A 17998-nucleotide genomic window follows, 5' to 3' on the forward strand; every position below is an offset into this window, starting at 1 on the left:
GGACCCAAGCTCACTGCCCTCTAAAGGGGGTAGCCTCTACACTGGGGTCTCTTGGTGGAGTCATGCTGAAATCAAAATAACTTTGCACAGGCACAGGAATCCCTCCTGCCAGGTTCCAGATCATAATACAAATAACACTTGTCTAGAAAACACACACACACACAGAGGTTTTCTGCCTTGAAGAAAAGCCAGCAGAAACAATTTGATTATATTCCTCTCTTAGCTACATAAGAGTGTAATTTCTTTTTGCATATTTTTATATGCAAAGTCACACTGGACCCAACAGTGCAAGTATCCCCTTCATTCTGTTGGTGTTTGGTTTCTTATTAGAAATGTTATCAGAAGGTAAACACAATGCATAGAAAGGTTTGCTGCAAAGTAATGAGGTTTCAATATCATACCACTTCATGCCGACAACACAGAAATATTTTAACAGGTTAAAATATTTTTGGTAATTACAAAGAAACAGAAAGAAAAAGCATTCCCCTTAAGCTGACAACATACATTTTATACAAAAAGAGACAAGATATGAGACCATGAAAATTGTACAGACACAAATATTTGAGATGTAACTGAGAGGCAGAAAAATATATTAAAATGATCATTGATTAAGCAACATGGAAAAAATTCTCTTAACAGGAAAAACCAGATTTTTACAGGTCTGTGAGAAAGCAGAAGAGACACGGTGACCATACATAACACTTCCATCTGAAATTTTAGAGCCACTTCTAGATATTGATGACTGTCTCTTTTGATATAGCTATTATTGCATTGGTTTTTGGGCTTTTTTTTTTTTTCCAGATAGAGAGACCAGGTTTCCAGAATGACTAAGAGTCTTTACTAAGGTCAAACAGTAAGTCAGGGACAAAGACAGAAACAGACTAGTTCTTCCCAATCGTATTCTCAATCTACCCCATTAACAGATTGTACAACCATGTAAAATGATCTCTTCCCTGTGAAAAGGTAGGTTTTGCAAGGAAGATAACAAGTGCCACCCGTCTCTCCAGCTGATACTAGCAATAGTGAAAATTTCATTCTGCAGAAAAACTGCCGATGCAGCACTTGTAAAAAACCTCCAAATTCATGTGCAGATCAGAAACTGCCGGAGCTCTTTCAACAGCTGCAGCTACCACACACTTGCAGAGTCATTTGAACCATGGGCTCTGACTGTGGGGCAGACAGCAGAGCGCAGATGGCGGGGCTGTGCACAAAGCCCGGCAGCCGCACGTGGGACGAGGCACATGGGGCTGGGCCCTGCAGATTCGGGGCGCCACGTTGGGATGGCAGAGCCCAGCGCAGCCCCAGCGCCGCCCGCAGCGCCCGCAACGGGGCCGCCGGCAGCACACACACGTGCAAGCCTTTAAATACTTGTTATTGGGGACTACACGAAAGCCTACCATAGACATTTTGCCTTGGGATGTTTTCACTGTTCTGTTGCAAAAAAAGCAATAAAAATACGTGCTAGTCTGAGGGCTCTTTTTCTGCTTAACCAGCCCCTTTATTACTGCCCAGCTTCTCTCAGTGCATACCCCTTCTCCTGACAAGCCTGCACTGCTCCAAAGGGCAAAGCTCATATCTCAGGCAGGGTTTCTCGACACACACTTTTCCACATGCTTGGCTTCACCACGGGTCAGACTGGGATGGATTTGAGGGTGGCCGCCCACAGGCCTGAACAAAGCTGGCCCACTTAACAGAGACCTCAAAGCCAGCCTGGCCGTGCAGGGTGAGTGAGAGCTGTGCCAGCCCCGCATCCAGCCCCGCATCCAGCCCTGCATCCAGCCCTGCATCCAGCCCTGCATCCAGCCCTGCATCCAGCCCTGCATCCAGCCCTGCTCAGGGTGAGTGAGAGCTGTGCCAGCCCCGCATCCAGCCCCGCATCCAGCCCTGCATCCAGCCCCTCATCCAGTCCTGCATCCAGCCCCTCATCCAGCCCCGCATCCAGCCCCGCATCCAGCCCCTCATCCAGTCCTGCATCCAGCCCCGCATCCAGCCCCTCATCCAGTCCGCATCCAGCCCCGCATCCAGCCCCTCATCCAGCCCCGCATCCAGCCCCTCATCCAGTCCTGCATCCAGCCCCGCATCCAGCCCCGCATCCAGCCCCGCATCCAGCCCTGCATCCAGCCCCTCATCCAGCCCTGCATCCAGCCCCTCATCCAGCCCCGCATCCAGCCCCGCATCCAGCCCCTCATCCAGCCCCGCATCCAGCCCCTCATCCAGCCCTGCATCCAGCCCCTCATCCAGCCCTGCATCCAGCCCCTCATCCAGCCCCGCCCGTGGCGCAGGGAGCACCCACAGCAGAAGGGCTTTCAGCAGTGCCGGCCGTCCACATCCCCGGCAGAAACCAGCTGGAGGAAGCTTGGAAAGCCCGGCCTTTTTATTCTCCAGAATTAAGACTTTGATTAGCTGCTGGCACGAGACCAAAACTCCATCTGAAATGCTTTAGACAACCCATCTGCACTGGGTTTGGGAGTCTGAGGAGCGCATGCTGTGGCCCGCTCCTCACCCGTGCCAGGCGAAAACAAGGGGGGAAGCAGGGGGTGAGGAGCTGGCAGGGGAGAGCGCCCAGGACAGCGGGCGGCCCTCAGGCCGCAGCCGGCCGTGCACACACCCACCTCAGGCTCCGCACAGCCGCCCCATGCCCCGCACAGCTGCCCCCTGCCCCGCACAGCCGCCCCATGCCCCGCACAGCCGCCCCAGGCTCTGCATACCTGCCCCCTGCCCCGCACAGCCGCCCCATGTCCCGCACAGCTGCCCCAGACCCCGCACAGCCGCCCCAGGCTCTGCATACCTGCCCCCTGCCCCGCACAGCCGCCCCCTGCCGCCCCTCCGGCTGCCCCCGCGGGCCCGGGGCTCCACGGCCACCCTGAGGGCTGCAGCCCCTGCGCTTGCGGGAGCCTGGGCTCCGCTCCTCCTGCGCCCCGCCATGGCCTGGGGTCCCTCCTCCCCTTGCCTTCCCGCGCCCCTCTGGTCCTTCGTGATAAATTCTATAATTATTTAGCTCTTGCAACCAGCACCAAAATACATCGCTCACAGTAAGTTAGCCGAGATTCATTCTAGTAAGACATCTAGTAGGCACATGTACTTTATTAGCCTCTTACACCAATAGTTTTAATTAGCTACATATTTCACAACTCTGAAACTGCTCGAGTGAAGGCCTCCTTTTATCTCTTTTATTTACAGTAACAAGCTATCAAACAAATACCACTATAATTAAACACAGATGAAAAATAAAATATTATATTTTCACTAATGGTGACCTACTCAAGCCTTAGGTTTGGTAAACTTTGGGTTTTCAACTGATGAAGGAAAGGCCGTGCAGCCAGACTCTGGGGCGGGTGCCCTTGGCTCCAGCCCGGCCTCCATGTCACCTTCAGGTGGGAAGGAGAGCGCTGCCGCGGATAGAGGCCGCGGGGATGAGAAAAGTGATTAAAATCCAGAACGTTGCTAAATTATTAATGAGGAATTTAAATGATGGCATAAAAGAGGGAAATACAGGCGAAAATGTTACACATTCATGGAATTTTTTACTCATGCATAATAATAAGTTGAAAACACTTTAGTTATAATGCTTCCGAAATTGCAGGGCGGGCAGGGGGTGGGCGCCATGCGTTTGTCGGGCCCGCCCGCCCTCAGGCCACTCGGCGAGCAAGGGCGCCACCTGGCGGACGCTGCGGCGAACGGCGCCGGCCGTGGCGGGGCCCGGGCGATGGAGGGGCCGGGCGATGGGCGGCAATGGGCGGCAACGGGCCGCGATGGGCGGCGATGGGCCGCGATGGGCCGCGATGGGCGGCGATGGGCCGCGATGGGCCGCGATGACCGGCAATGGGCCGCGATGGGCGGCAATGGGCCGCGATGGGCTCTGGCCCGGCCCCGGGGCTCGGGCCGCCGTCGCGGGTGCAGCGGACGTGGGTGCGGCAGTCCCGCTGGCGGCACCCCGCTTTCCCACCTGCGGCACAGACAGGTTTTCACTTCACAGGTGCTGGCAGAGCCCGCCTGCTTGGAGTGAGCGGCTTGTCTGCCCTGTCAGCCTCTGGGGCTAACGCTGCCTGTGCTGTAAATAAATAAATAAACACAATATTGCAGGAAATAGGCATGTGAGAGGAGCCCTGTCCTGCCCTCTGCATACCCTGCCTGAGCCCACCAGGGACTGTGGACACCCATCCCAAACCTCAACCAGCCACCTCCTTGGGAGCAACAGCAGCAGCTGGACATCCACAACAAAAGGTTTTCCCACGGCAAAGCTGCCAGTGGCATGTACCCCACAGAGCTGTGTTTTTGTCATATGTCTATATAGGCTTTTCTGTAAAAACCACACTGTCTCTTGAGACTCCCTATCCCAAAGTGCAGTTTGTCTCATCTAAAGACACATATGACACTTGAAGGCCTTACCTTTAAATACCTATTTAAGGTTTTACACAATAAGGCAGGCATTTGTATCATCTACCACAAGTCCCAGTTATCATTTTCCTCTTCCATGGCAGGGGAAAAAAACTGCAAGCCCACAAAACTGGTACACAACCTTAGCCACAAAATCTCTCGGACCTGCATGTCCCTCTGGATGAATTCCTTGGGGACATCCTGTACTTCTAGGTGCCTTTCAGTCTGATCAAGCTGGTTTTGGTAGCTTTGCAGAGAGCCACCAGCTGATTATAGTGGAAGCAAATAAGGCAAGAACAATCCCAGGCCATTCTGGGCTGTAAGGTCTATACAAATCCTGGAAGTACTGCTGAATGCTAACTGGCAGCAAGCACCAATTACTGAGTAATGGGCTCTCCACATGCCCCTTTACTTAATAAGTAGACACAGTCTGCACTCACTTTTGGAGCTCAGTTGTCTCTGGTTGTAACACCAAGTGAATGCTTTGCAGAGGGCCAATCTCACAGTGACTAAAGCTCAGATCGTTATAGCAAAGTTTCAACCAAAAGAAACTGCCATGCTCTTCCCAATTGGAACAGATGAAATAAAGGCTCTTGGACACAGCTCCTATGTAGGAGCCTGCCAGAGCCTAAAAATTGCAACATGCTGTGACTCTGAAACAAATGTCTCATGGAGAGATACCCAGGCTAATTCTGAGGGAGTTAAATTTGCCTGGACAAAACTCTTCATTAGCACAGTGTTATTCCTACCAGTGCTGCAGCCACTGTGGTCCCTTAGCCTGTGTCACTGCACAGAGTGCATTTGCTATTGTGAGCCGTGGATGGCAGCCGGGGTCCCTGGGGCAAAGCAATGACACTCAGACCTGCAAAAAGGCTTTCTTTCCTCCTTTGCTTCCTATGAAATCTCTGATTATATTCTCATCATTCCTTTGTCTGGACAACACTATGTAAAATTTTTGCCGAATTTTGGGCACTTCACATTCTCTGTCACAGGACAGCCCTGACTTTAGCTAGATGGAGATGCAAATATCAGGTTTCACTGAATGCTCAAGCACCACATTTTCTCCCTAGATCTTCAAAGGAATATGCTGAAGAGAAGATAACAGAGAAGATCTCTGTGAAATAATGGTGCAAAAAGAAGTTACTGCGAAATAATCCCAAAGCATCTGAGATAGTTTCCACAAAGAAAGCAGCAGGGACTCCTAAAACACAGTTTGCATAGATCCTTATTAGGAATGTGACACCATTACTATCACAGCTAACACTATGAAAGGCTGCTGAAATGTTCAAAGGAACTTTGGTAGGTTTATTTTTCTCTTTGGGAAACAAAAGTTATCACTAAAGGCCTTTTAAAAGGTAAGAAACTTTGACAGCCTTGAGTCTCTGCAGGCAGCAATTACACGCAAAAGGTTGCCCCCAGTTTATATCCCATAGCTATTTTACAGTTTTGACACTGAAAGGATGGTGTTTGTAGTCAAGTAGTTAGCATCATGTTATTGTTTAATGAAACCATCTGCAGAAGTGTAATGTCACGGCTGAGACTTTTTTACATGTAAGCAAGTCAGCGAATTCAAAACCATGGTTTTGCAGCAGCCATGATTTTCACCCCATGTATTATGGACTATCTGACAGTATTATAGACAAGGAACCATCTCTGTGCGTGCCAGAAATGAGAATCCAGCCACTTCACTAAAGCCCAGCTGAACTTTTAAGTGTCCCAAAAGACACACTGAATTCCAACTTCATGGATTTACCACAATACATTTAATTGATATGGCCATTTTTATCTGAAATTAGTTTAGTCCTAATTTTGTATATAATGTACAACACAGTGAGGTAATGATGACTGTCCATACACTTATTTTAGTTCTATGCTATGATGTCCTGCTAAATGTAGTTACCAGGATGGACTTTTCTTTGGTTTTAATTGTGAAGTGTGTACTGGAAAATAGAACCCAGTGACTGCACTAGTTCATTGTGTGAACCAGGCAGCCAATACAGATGGGAATTCCATATTCATGCCTCAGCATGGGTATCTCTTCAGTATCACACCTGCAGGTATTTATATGATCACACACTGAAATAGATGCAGCATGTGTGGGTGTGTAGAGCTGCACCTGTACATATAATGAAGCATTCAAAGAAATACAGAAAGTTTTGTTGCAATCCTACTTGACAACATTCTTGTCCATTTTGTCCTGCATGTTCTGTGTTCTGTAACCTTATCCCCGTTCCTGCTGGATCTTTTTCATGTCTGGAGAGGATTGTCCTATGTACTCATCTGCCTCTCCCATCCCAGGGAAAAACTCTTATTTTCTAAAGACCAAATTTCGTGAACCATCTGCCTGTCCAACTTCTGCTGAGCTTGAAGTAGCTGGAAATGAAACTGGGCACAAAAGGCAATTTCCACACCCTTTGGGTCAGCTTATTTGCCTGCTTCATAAAGATCATGTGGGTTTTTCCTATAGGGCAGCTACTGACTGGCCAGTCCTGCTCTGACACAGAAATATTACACATCATGGGACTGGTTTTGAGAGCCCTCTTTCACACAATGAAAGGACACCAACCTAAAAGCTCATGGGGTTTGTGCAGTATAGAGCCTAGTATTTAGTATAGTAAAAATATTATTACATCAAAGAGCACAAGGAACACTTAACATTGTTCTCCCATTTGTCAGAGGAGGAAACTAAGCCAAGGTATCCAAGTAAACTGCCCAAGAAAGCATCAATTAGGCTAAATGTTGGAACATCCCTTCTTACTTGGAATTTCAAGCTGTGAAGTAATTTAAAGCTCCTTAAGACTGAATGTGTGCCTGCCAGAAAGGTTAGACATCACATCATTGGTGGTAACTTAGACTACAAGAGAAAACATGAAGAAAATGAAACCATTATTTCTATGCAAAAGTTCTGAAGCCACTGGATGGTAACTTAGAAATATTTGGATGTTGTATTGTAGTTCCACTGCACCATAAAGACCTGAAGTCTGTGTATCTGTATATATTTTAAGGAAACATGAATATCAAGAAATATAAGTTGCTCACTAATACTTCACAGGCAGACTTTGCATTTCCTAATGGCAAGTGTAGGAGAAAGTGCTACTTAGTCTTTAGGCCAAAGGACTGTGTGTAGAGGAACAAATTCCCCTCTGATTTTTTTTTCACCTTATAACTGGCTAAATCAATCAATAATCAATCAATAATTCCATGCCTTAGTTAACACATCTATATCACAGATAACCTCTCAAAGTATTCCTTTTTCCAAAAGGGAGGGCCCCTCTTTGCCCAGTCACAGATTCTGTTTTCCCTTCCCTTCTGACAGATGCTTTGGTGAAAGAGAGATTTGTTTTATGACATTTACTGTGTTTGTTGTGCTGACATCACAGAGTCAACAAGAACAAGTATTTATACTTCTATTATGCCTTCATTGAACTGAACAAGGTGTTCAACAGGACATTTTAATTATAATCCCACTTCTAACAGCATGAGTAAAGGTGTTTAAAAAACACAATCAAGCATGAAATAGAACAGTAAACATGCCATTTCAATTACAAAATTATGTATAAGCACATCCTTGCACAGCATAACATTTGAAGACTGCAAGAGATGCTAAAAACCTCACTGAAACCCTGGGAGGTTTTGTACACAGGATTGAAGGAGCCAAAATACTCCTTTCCTGCTCCTTTGTAAATTCACACTGAATGTTTGACTCCAGAGAGAAAATCAAAAAGCACCAAATTGACAATTTTTTGTTGAGATTTCGATGGAGAAAAAGTAGCCTTGAGCCTTTTTTCCCCCATTGCACTGTCATGTCAGACACCTTTTCTGTTTGCAGAGCTGTTTTTCACTTCTCAGCCCAACAGTGCTAGAATTGAACTTGCACTGTTATCTAGCCCACCTACCTGTACCAGTAAAATGCTCTCCAGCAGGAATGTAACAGAGGAAACACTATTTCATGTTTCTAGTTACGTGTGACCTACCAGAAACTTCTGGACATCTGTGCACAGGAGGATACTGGGCTGCCCTGCAAAGTGCTGTAAATCCCCCGGGCTGCCACTGATGTGCTGTGACTTCACCTAGTCCCTGGTTCAGGAAACTGATGCAATACATTGTTTTACAGTGGATATTCAGGAGCTTTGTTTCCAAAGCTGCACCCTGGAAACAGCTGGGAAGCTGCCTCAGGCTGCACAGACCCTCCAGGAGCTTCTGAGCGAGTATATATGATGCTCAGTTTGACAAATTCCACCGTCTCTCTTCTGTGAATTAGCACACACTGCTTCAAATAATACAACCAGGTTGTCACAGAAGTCTGACAGCAGTGACAGGCTGTTGTAACTTTCAGATCTTTTCAGCATTCTAAAAAAAAGAGGATGCTTCCAGTGGCTAGGGCTGGGGACAGGACAGAGAGGCCAGTTCTGTCCAATGTCTTGGGGTGACTGAGACACCATGGGGAGACAAGCGCGCAGAAAAAGGGCTGCTGAGGTGGCAGGATAAAGGGCAGGGGCAGATCTTCCTGCTTTCTGCAGCCAGATGAGGATGTGGACACTGCTAGGTGTGGCTTTCCCTGTCCTTCAGGTAAACTCTCTCCAAAGCAGCAGAACAATGCCTTCCTGTTTCTCCACACAGCCCCAGTGAGGAGAAAATTGGAACAACTTGCATTTCTGCCATGCAGATTAGACTTAAACCAATGCTGTATGCATTAAGCTCACAAAGACATCTGGAAATCATAATGTGAAATCTGGTGCTATCTCATGATCTACACTATTATCTTTTCCACAAACTGTACTGTTCTGTTTAGTAGACTATGTGATTGTCCATGGTATAGAGTCTTCTAAAAAATGTAACCTGAAAATTACTCCACTATTGTAATTTGATATTATTAACTTTCTCAAAAATTTTATGGTAATTTAAATGATCCCATAAATACAGTCAATAATTAGGCAAGGTATGTAAATATCAATATTTAATAAGCTGACAAATATATATGTAAAAGCATTTAGTTGACAAGGAACTGTATGGGCATCTTTAGGTATTTAATAGCACAGACAGCATTAAAAGTTTGACTGTCATCCCTTTTTTGAAATACAATTTGTTATTCTTTCACTAGCTTTTCAGAACTGAAGGAAAAACTCAGCGTATTTTTTCCATTTCTGGAAGAACCTGTCTTTCTTAAAATGCCAGAGCGCCTCAGTTGTGGAAGCCTTGGTTAGCTTGTAGATAGCTGGCAGAGGTGTTTTGTTGTGCTTGTTTCCACTTCATTTTTCTCCACTATTATGAGTAAGTAGAAGTAAAAGCACTGTTTTCATTGCCTTTAATGGGAGCAGAATCTGCTTTTACTTCATGGCTATTTTCCATTTTTCTCCTGGCACTACACAGAAATGCATGTGAGGTGAGATGCAGCAGAGAGGTGACTTGGCGGTGAGGGTTCCAAAAGCCAACACTAAATGCAGATAACATACTTTTTACTAGTCATGCACATATACAGGCCCTGACAGAAATTTAAGAGAAACTCTATATGGAGAAGTCATTAACCAAGATTTAAATTTGGGAAATGGAGGAAATATGGAGTAACCTAAAATTAAAGACTCACATTTATCATCTCTCTACTTAAAGCAAATCAGAAAATGAGGTAAAGCTGTGAAGTTCATTAATACTAGAAGAAATGAACATGAGACCTACCTGGTTCCTGAAGCTTCTCCTTGAATGTTCCATTTTTGTTAGAGCTGTTGTGCTGCTTCTTCTCTCTTTCAGAACAGCTGGAGCCAGTTCAGGTCTTCCCCAGCTTATGGATAAATTGAGTTCCAGCATCTACAACTGAACAAACACACAGAAGGTTTTAAATAATTTTCTCACCACCAGATATAACTCAGGGCATAATTATAATTTGGGATCATAACTAGTTTGTCCTGAATAGTTATGAAAGGTAACGATGCATGGGAAGGAAAACATCTCATTGATGAAGAGAATATAATTTTCAGGGTCAGTTTTATAAAGCCATATGTTTTATCTATACATTCACCACAGAAACAAGCATGAAGCTTGGCATTTGAAAGGTCAGATTTTAAATTGAAGCCATTGTTCAAACATCTTCCCTTGCAATGAGAAGCAGAAACAGCTTAGGCAAAGTAATCTAAGTGTTCCCTGTCTGGCTGTCTTGTGCACGAGGGTTCTGGATTCAAGAGCAGTCTCAGGGCTGGTCTGTCTGTGCCTGCCTCCAGTCCAGGGCATGCCCAAAGGATGAAACCTGAGCAGGATGAGCTGCTGGCTATTGCTGCTGGCCATTGCTGCTGGCCATTGCTGCTGGCCATTGCTGGGGCCCGGAGCGCAGAGCGTGGGTCACCGTGCGCTGCTGCGGGCCGGGCACCTGGAGCACCAGCCAGGCACACAGAAGGGACAGGGACAGGGACAGGAGCGGTGACATCAGCTCACCAGCAAGCACAAGGTGTCAAGACCTCGCAGACACAAAGGCAGAGGGGAGAGGAAAGCAATTAGCTGAGAGATGATACAACTGCTCTGCAGAGCACAGCCACAACAGGAGCTGTAATCACAGAGGAAACAGTGTCTGTCTGAAACACTATTTCTGCTTTTTTTTGTGTAAATATAGGAACTATGACTTCATGTCTCACACTTTGAGAGATGTACTCTTGGGCTTGTTTTCTTCCATATCAGAGCTCTAAGAAATCCAAAATGTGTCTCTATTTCAGTTCTGGCTGGAGGTTAATCTCTAGAAACAAGTAATGTAACATTTCCATCTATCTTTTCTACTCTTTTGGCAGTTTTAATTATACTAATATGCTATGACAATTTAAACAAGACACATCTCAGCTTCTGGTCTGCTCTGTAATGGTTCAGCTGCTACATGTGCTCCAGCATATTTTGCTCAGACAGGCTGCTGGAGGCAAGGGGGAGGCAGGATAGTGCCCTTCTGTCATGAGAGGTTTCATTGCACTGATCATTGTATGTTTGACAGATTCTTTGTCAATGTCAAGTGTCTTTTGTGGTTAAGCCCAGTAAAGCTAAAACAAAAGGTCTCCTAGATATTAGATATATAGTGACATTACTGAATTCACTTGGAGGCAGTAATTTTTTGTCAGCCTATGAAAAGAAAAATGGAGCTAATGGGAAAACAAAAGGAAGATGCTGGCATGCCTTTTTAGCTATTTTTGTTTATGTCAGACATTGTGATTGACATCTGGCCCAGAATACCCCTTCAACCATTGAGCCTGGTGTCATGAAATAGAACAAAGAGAAATTGCCAGCCAAGAAAACACCATTGGCTCAGAAAGCACTGCTTTTTGTTTATTTTCTTTTAAGTGTTTCATTTTCAGTAATCAGTATTGTTACACAAAAGTAGTTCCCTCACACGCACCCCCCAATTACTACTTGGACTTTTAAGTTTTCCTTCATGTTTGCTTTTTTCCTGCTTGCTTGAATGGCAACAGAATGCTGGTTTGGTTGGATGACAGTCTGTCATAACACTGATGTTTGAGGTTAGTGAAAACTGACGTGAAAAATACAATCCACTGGCCTTTAACCGAAATAGCAGCTCTGGTTTTTGTGGAGTTGGCAGGCAGCATTTTTAAACCCCTTTCACAGTGAAGGCAGTTACAACATGTTTTTCTCTGTATCAAGCAGTTCCATCATGAAGTACATTATCTACCTGTGTTGTCATATCAGGATATTGCCTTTGAAGAGCAGTCTGCTGTTTCTTATATGGGCACTGCTCTTTTGAAGTGTCCTAAAAGGGTTAAGGTCATTTTATGGCCATTCTCCAGGGCCAGGCCAAATACAAAGCTTTAAAATTTGTTCAAGAGTGAATTTAGGGAAATACCAGAGAGCAGAATAGGTCCTGCAGACACACCACCAAGGAGTCTTTCTACAAGTTTTCTACTTTCTAATCATTCCACAAGTGCTGTAGAATTTAAGAGACCCAGTCAAAATTATGTATCAGCAGAAGGAAATTATTCCCTAAATGTCTAACTTAACTTGAAAGTATGATACTGACCATAATAGCGAAATATGATTTTTCACAAGATGAGAGCAAAACAGTCCATCAGCCACTTCCCTCCATATGAAAATCATATCAGAATATTTACCCTAATAAAAAAAACTGCCTTAATCACTTAAAAAAAAAAAGTGGAAGTTGGCCCTTGAATGCATTGCATCACATGTGCTGGAGTCAAGCATTCTTGCACCATTTTAACAGGGTGCCCTTCAGGAACACTGAGGTGTATTCTCCTGTAGAAGCAGACACTTAACTCCCCTCAGCATTAATACCAGATATGCTTACACTTCGAGTGGAGACTTTCTCTCTGTCTCTTTGCACAGTGCTCTAAGAAGAACTTTGAAGAAATTGAGAAAAACAGAGAGCACAGTATATTAATTTAAAGGAGATGAAAGCAGTACATGTCATTCCTAAATTTCATGGAAAATGCACCGTTAGTAACAAAGATGAGTAGAAAATTTCAAAATCATTCTGAGCAGCATTAAAATCAGTCTTCCCTGATTTTCTGTTTTCCCCTTCTTTTCAAAGCACATACATTAAACTCATTTTATGCTTATAATGTATATAATGATTCTAGACAACATAAGAAGGACACTGGGATTCCTCCTATTTCAACGTATAAAGTGGCAAGCCAATTTATGCAGCTTAAACCATTGCTAAAGAAGATGTATCAAAAATTGCCTGTGATCATTACAAATAACAGCCTGAAATGTTCACAAGAAGCTGTTTGCTTATCATATTTTCATTAAAACATCTTTTCACCTGATTTTCTTTTCCCATGCCTGTAACCTGCATTGTAATCAGTCTTATTAACTGAGAACATAAATATGATTTATTATGGTCTGATAATGGAAGCTACATGGACCAAGAGAAGGGATATATTGTCCTTTGATAAAATGGCTCTTTTCTCTCAAATAGAGCTCTATCATGAGAGCATGCAGAATGTAGTGAGTGATTATTTCCTGAGGGTGAATGATGGCAGAACCCTACAGAAAATCTTCTTGTTGGCCATGACAGCCTCTGAGTGTCCCCAAATCTCACTGAGTTTGACAACCTGCAGACACTTTTGATGAACTGTATTCTTCTGTCAGAGACAGCCTGTCTGGGAGGAGAAAAGGGAACCTTTATCGTCTGATCTGCTATTATTGTCTTGATCTTTTATAAGCAATCTCTAATGCACATGAATATAATATCCTTTCACAGAAGTGCCAAACATAATAGAAATGTAGTTAAAGGACCCTTTTCCCGGTTATGTAAATGTCCTAATACCATAATTAGAAAAGATGGGTTGTGAATGATAGCAGCAAGGAAAGGGTAATCAAAATGTTTTAACATTATCTTTCTGTTTTAAAGACCAAAATCTGTGATAAATAGCATTTATGGTAGATATGGGGAACCAGCTTGTGCTGAAGCTTTTACCTAAAAAGAAAATAGTTTTGAGTGTAAAACTGTTATATTTTCATAAAACACATAAATGGCAGCTGGTCTTAAGCCAGGAATGATTACTGGCAGATACGACTTAAAGAAAATGAGTATTCCACTCAAAATCCCTCCATGGCTGTTACAGAAAGAACAAAGCATTATTATGAAGTAGTGTATTTGAACAAAGGGGTGTTCAAGACCAAATAAGTTCGCCAACAAATCTCTCTTTTATCTGCATCCAGAAGAACAAGCATACCCAAATCATTCTCAATTAACAGCTGCACACATTAGCAAAACACCCGTCTTTCTCAGCTCCAGCAGTCTGGCTTATTTATCAGAAAAAATGAACTGTTTTGGGGGAAGGTTTCCAAGTTCCCCAGTAAAAGCAAGATACTTGATTTTTCATTAACCTTTTGACATCTGGAACTGGGATGTCCCAATATTAACTACTAATGGTCTTCTGCATTGCCAGTTGTGTTGAGAGAAGTCCCAATTGTCAGAGTCAAAAGGTTAATCAGCAATTTCACACCGGTGATGTGGTCAGAGTTTGTATGTTACTGCCTAAACAGGAGGAAGAAGAAAAAAAGTCATTAACAGAAAACTATATCCCAACATTATTAAACCCCTCTTGTATTTTTTTTTTTTTTTCTAGAAAATATTTCGTGATCTGTTTACTAAATATCCTGACTTTTTAGAGGAGTTTGGAAACCTTTGCTGGGAAGTCCAGGTCCAAATATGTGACTGACTTCTTTGGTTTATTTTGCTTTTCAAAAGCAAAAAAAGTAAAATTTTACTTACTCCCCAAGTGCTCAGTCCAGACCAGTGTGAGAGAAAAGTCTTGTGTCTGTAACCCACTGAGATTTTGGTAAACCTCTCCAAATGGCCTAATTCAGCCTGAGAGTTGTGTCCTCTCTGCTGGAAGTAAAGACATCTGGGTTTCCATTCATTCAGGGTGAATTTCATAGTGCAGATGCTGTATCAGAGATAAAGAACACTGCAGAGTAAAAACCAGAGTGCAGACTTTTCTCTCCTACCTCTCTTTCTATTTTGATTGTAGAAAATAAGTCAACAGCAGTATTCCCTTAACAAATATGGACAGCAATATTATTTCATGAGAAAGTACACACATAAACAGCCAGGCCAGTACCTCAGCTGGTGTCACTTTACCACAGCATACTTTAACTTGGGGGTCAAGAGCTCTCCTGTACATAGAAAAAACAGATTTATTTTCTAAAACAAAATATAAAATATCACTGAAAACATTACAGCTTAGCATTTGCTAACAATAACAATGTTCACACAAAATGACTTCTCATTTGCCCTGCTATTATCTGAAATTGTTAACCATTGCTTGTCTGTTGTTTAGCCTGGTCAAAAACCTTCTGATATCATATTTATCAGGCTAGTTCTATGGTCTTGAAGCATTTTATCTTTTTCCTGTGTCCAAGACAAATAAGTAATGAATCTTGCCCAAAACAACCACCTTCATCCTGGATATTTTCTGCATCAGATAGTTCCTTTCATCTCTTTCTCCAGCTGCAGCAGAATCTATAGCTAAAATCTTACCTCTCTTGATTGCCTCAGTTTAAATGGGGACAGGATTTTACCCTAGAATGTTCTGAAAAAATTCCAGTCTTTCCAAGTGCCCTATTACTTAGTCCACCAATTTGCTGCCTATGGAGCCTGAGAGTCCTTGTACATCATCCCAGTCCCCACCTGCATACTTGGCTGCATATGTTTATGCAATTAGAAATGGTGAAAATGTAATAAAATTAGGACAAACTTGAGTGAGCTATAATTCTGTTTAATCTCTCAAACAGGATTGTTGAAAACTTGCTGAATTCCCCAAACCTCTCTCAGGTGCCAATGAGTGAGTCAATATCATACCAAAGATCTCACAACATAGCAGACATAAATTCTACTTCCAGAATCTCATACACACCCTCAAATAATGAATCTAATGTCTCAAAAGTACTGTCAGAAAAAAAAAAGAAAGCAGCAGTTTCCTCTAGTTCCCAGTGTCATACTCAGTGGCTCAGAGTGTAAAAAAAGAACACAGGGCAGATTTGTGTGGGGAAGAAGTGGTGACTTTAAAGACCTGTGCCTTCTCATAGTATATATGTATATATGTACTGGAGCAATCCAAGTCTCCTGCCTCCAAGGGAGGACCACTGATATTACCTTACTTGGCTTTGCTAGGTCCTGTTGGCAAGCCCTGAGAAACTCCACATGATGAGAGAATGAAAGTTTGTTTCATCTCAATCTGAGACCTCTCCAGACTTTCCTTTTAAAAGCCTGCTTTGTACTTTGTTTTATAGAGTGATGGTAACTGGTGGCTTGCATAGAAATAATCACTAGAATTACTAGAATGATCCCAGCTCACTTTGTAAGTGTGACTTTGGTTGAAATAAGAAGGAATTTTCCTTGAATGGGAGAACAGAATTATTTAGAGCTGAAGCACAGTAGATCAATTAATAACTCTGTTCTTAGAAGAAAGACTCTGTGATCTTTTGACTCAAGAGATGAGGGCTTTGGGTTTGTATCTAAGCCAAACTAGATATTTGTTGCAGAATGGGGATGCTCAGTATGAGGAGGAAATTGCAAGTTTTGTGGCACTGGGTCCATAGGGCAGAAGAAAATGTCTGCAGATCAACCAGTTCCTTTCCCCTCCCCTCTATATTAATTATTCTCATAGACTTCATTTCCAAACATGTGCCTTGCTTACTCTTTGGAATCACAGAAAATTTCAGTGAGGAGGTGACCAGGTCAGAAACAGGTTTTCCATGATCACACAACTGCTCCCACTCATGCATTATGGGATGCTGAGGTCATAGAAAATAGAACTAGAAAGGTTCATCCAATAGCTGGCAGCATTCCCCAGATTTTTGACTACTCCGTCATAGAAATGCTGCAGTGTTAGGTACTTCATCATCACTCCAGTCAATTTTCCCCTTTCCTAAGTGACAAATACAGTCCAACTATGAGAGAGACTGATTGCTTTTTTAGGCATTATATGTTTTGCTCGAATATGACTTAATGAATTTACGCCTTTCACCTTGTTTCTTCATTTATTTCTCTCTCTGTTACCAATCCTTCACCATATTTTACTTCATCTTTCTCCCTACTACCTTACCATTTCTACATTAAGTCACTCCCTTTCTTTTTTATCTTCTGAAATATGTGTTCATTGGTACCCTTGTATTTCTTTCTTCTTTCTGTCTTTCCACATGAAAAACAAACTCTCCATGCCAGCAGCCTCTCTACAGAGATCTGTCTCTTGACATCTCGCAGAAAGCAGCTAAAATGCCACATTTTTATTCATTGCATCAGAACCACTTTCCTTAAACAATGAGAAATTAAACAGATGTATTCAAACTCAGGTCTAAAGGTGATGTTCTTGAGATATGACTGAAGAGTGTAGCTAGCTATGGGAAGCACACAATATGCTCTGAACACACATATGAAGGAGCAGCATTACACAGCCTCTAAAGAGGGCAATCACAACTCTTGGCAGTCATGGAAAAGAGATGCTTGCTTCCTGCTGGCTGGTAAGGTGTTTCATGTACAAAATGAGTTACAACACAGGTCTGGACCTGCAGGTTCCAGAGCACCAAATTAAGTGACTTTGCCTCAAATTTATGCCAGATAAAGTACCATCAAAACCAGTTAAGATGGAGCATCACCATAGATAGAAAATTGGTTTACTTTTGTTGCCTCAAGTCAGGCCCCTTGCAATATTGTAAGGTCCAGGTAGTACAGAAGCCCAGCAGTGTCCCTGGGGCATTGAAGACTGCTTCAGGTCAAACTGATATTTGGAGATCCCAAGATAATGTCCAAAATTCAGAGCAGTTTAAGCACCAATGTTTCTTAAAATAAAAAAAAAAAAACAAAACCCCAAACTGTTTCAACTAATTCTTTCAAATTTTGACATAAAATTGTTAAAGAGGTGACTATTTTTTTAACTGCAGTATTTTCCTATCTGCTTTGACTGGGATCTGTGCCTGAGGGCTGAATGCAGTGGTCTGAAGCAAGACTGTTGAGGTCTGAGAGGAGCAGTTTGCATGAGCACTCAGGGTGCACAGCAACCAGAAGCTTAGGCTGTGCCTCTCCATGGAAGGTCCACACATAAAGCAAGGAAACTAAACTTGGACTTGGGAGGCAGAGGTTCTTTGTTCCCTGCATGATCTCAGACAACATACT

General features: G+C 43.3%; 1 long non-coding RNA gene across 4 annotated transcripts in view; it reads right to left on the bottom strand.

Moving 5' to 3' along the window:
- The window catches only part of LOC306805511, a 49960-nt gene that overhangs the window by 10753 nt on the left and 21209 nt on the right, over positions 1-17998 (bottom strand). For 2 of the 4 annotated variants that reach the window (XR_013775235.1, XR_013775236.1), the window contains 2 exons: positions 14597-14771; positions 10051-10185 (listed from right to left, as the gene is read on the bottom strand). This is a non-coding gene — a long non-coding RNA (uncharacterized lncRNA). The remainder of the gene's footprint in view (positions 1-10050; positions 10186-14596; positions 14772-17998) is intronic. The other 2 variants (XR_013775233.1, XR_013775234.1) reach the window with 2 other exon arrangements.

The sequence above is a fragment of the Erithacus rubecula genome, assembly GCF_903797595.1.
Source record: "Erithacus rubecula genome assembly, chromosome: 10".
NCBI classification, from domain to species: domain Eukaryota; kingdom Metazoa; phylum Chordata; class Aves; order Passeriformes; family Muscicapidae; genus Erithacus; species Erithacus rubecula.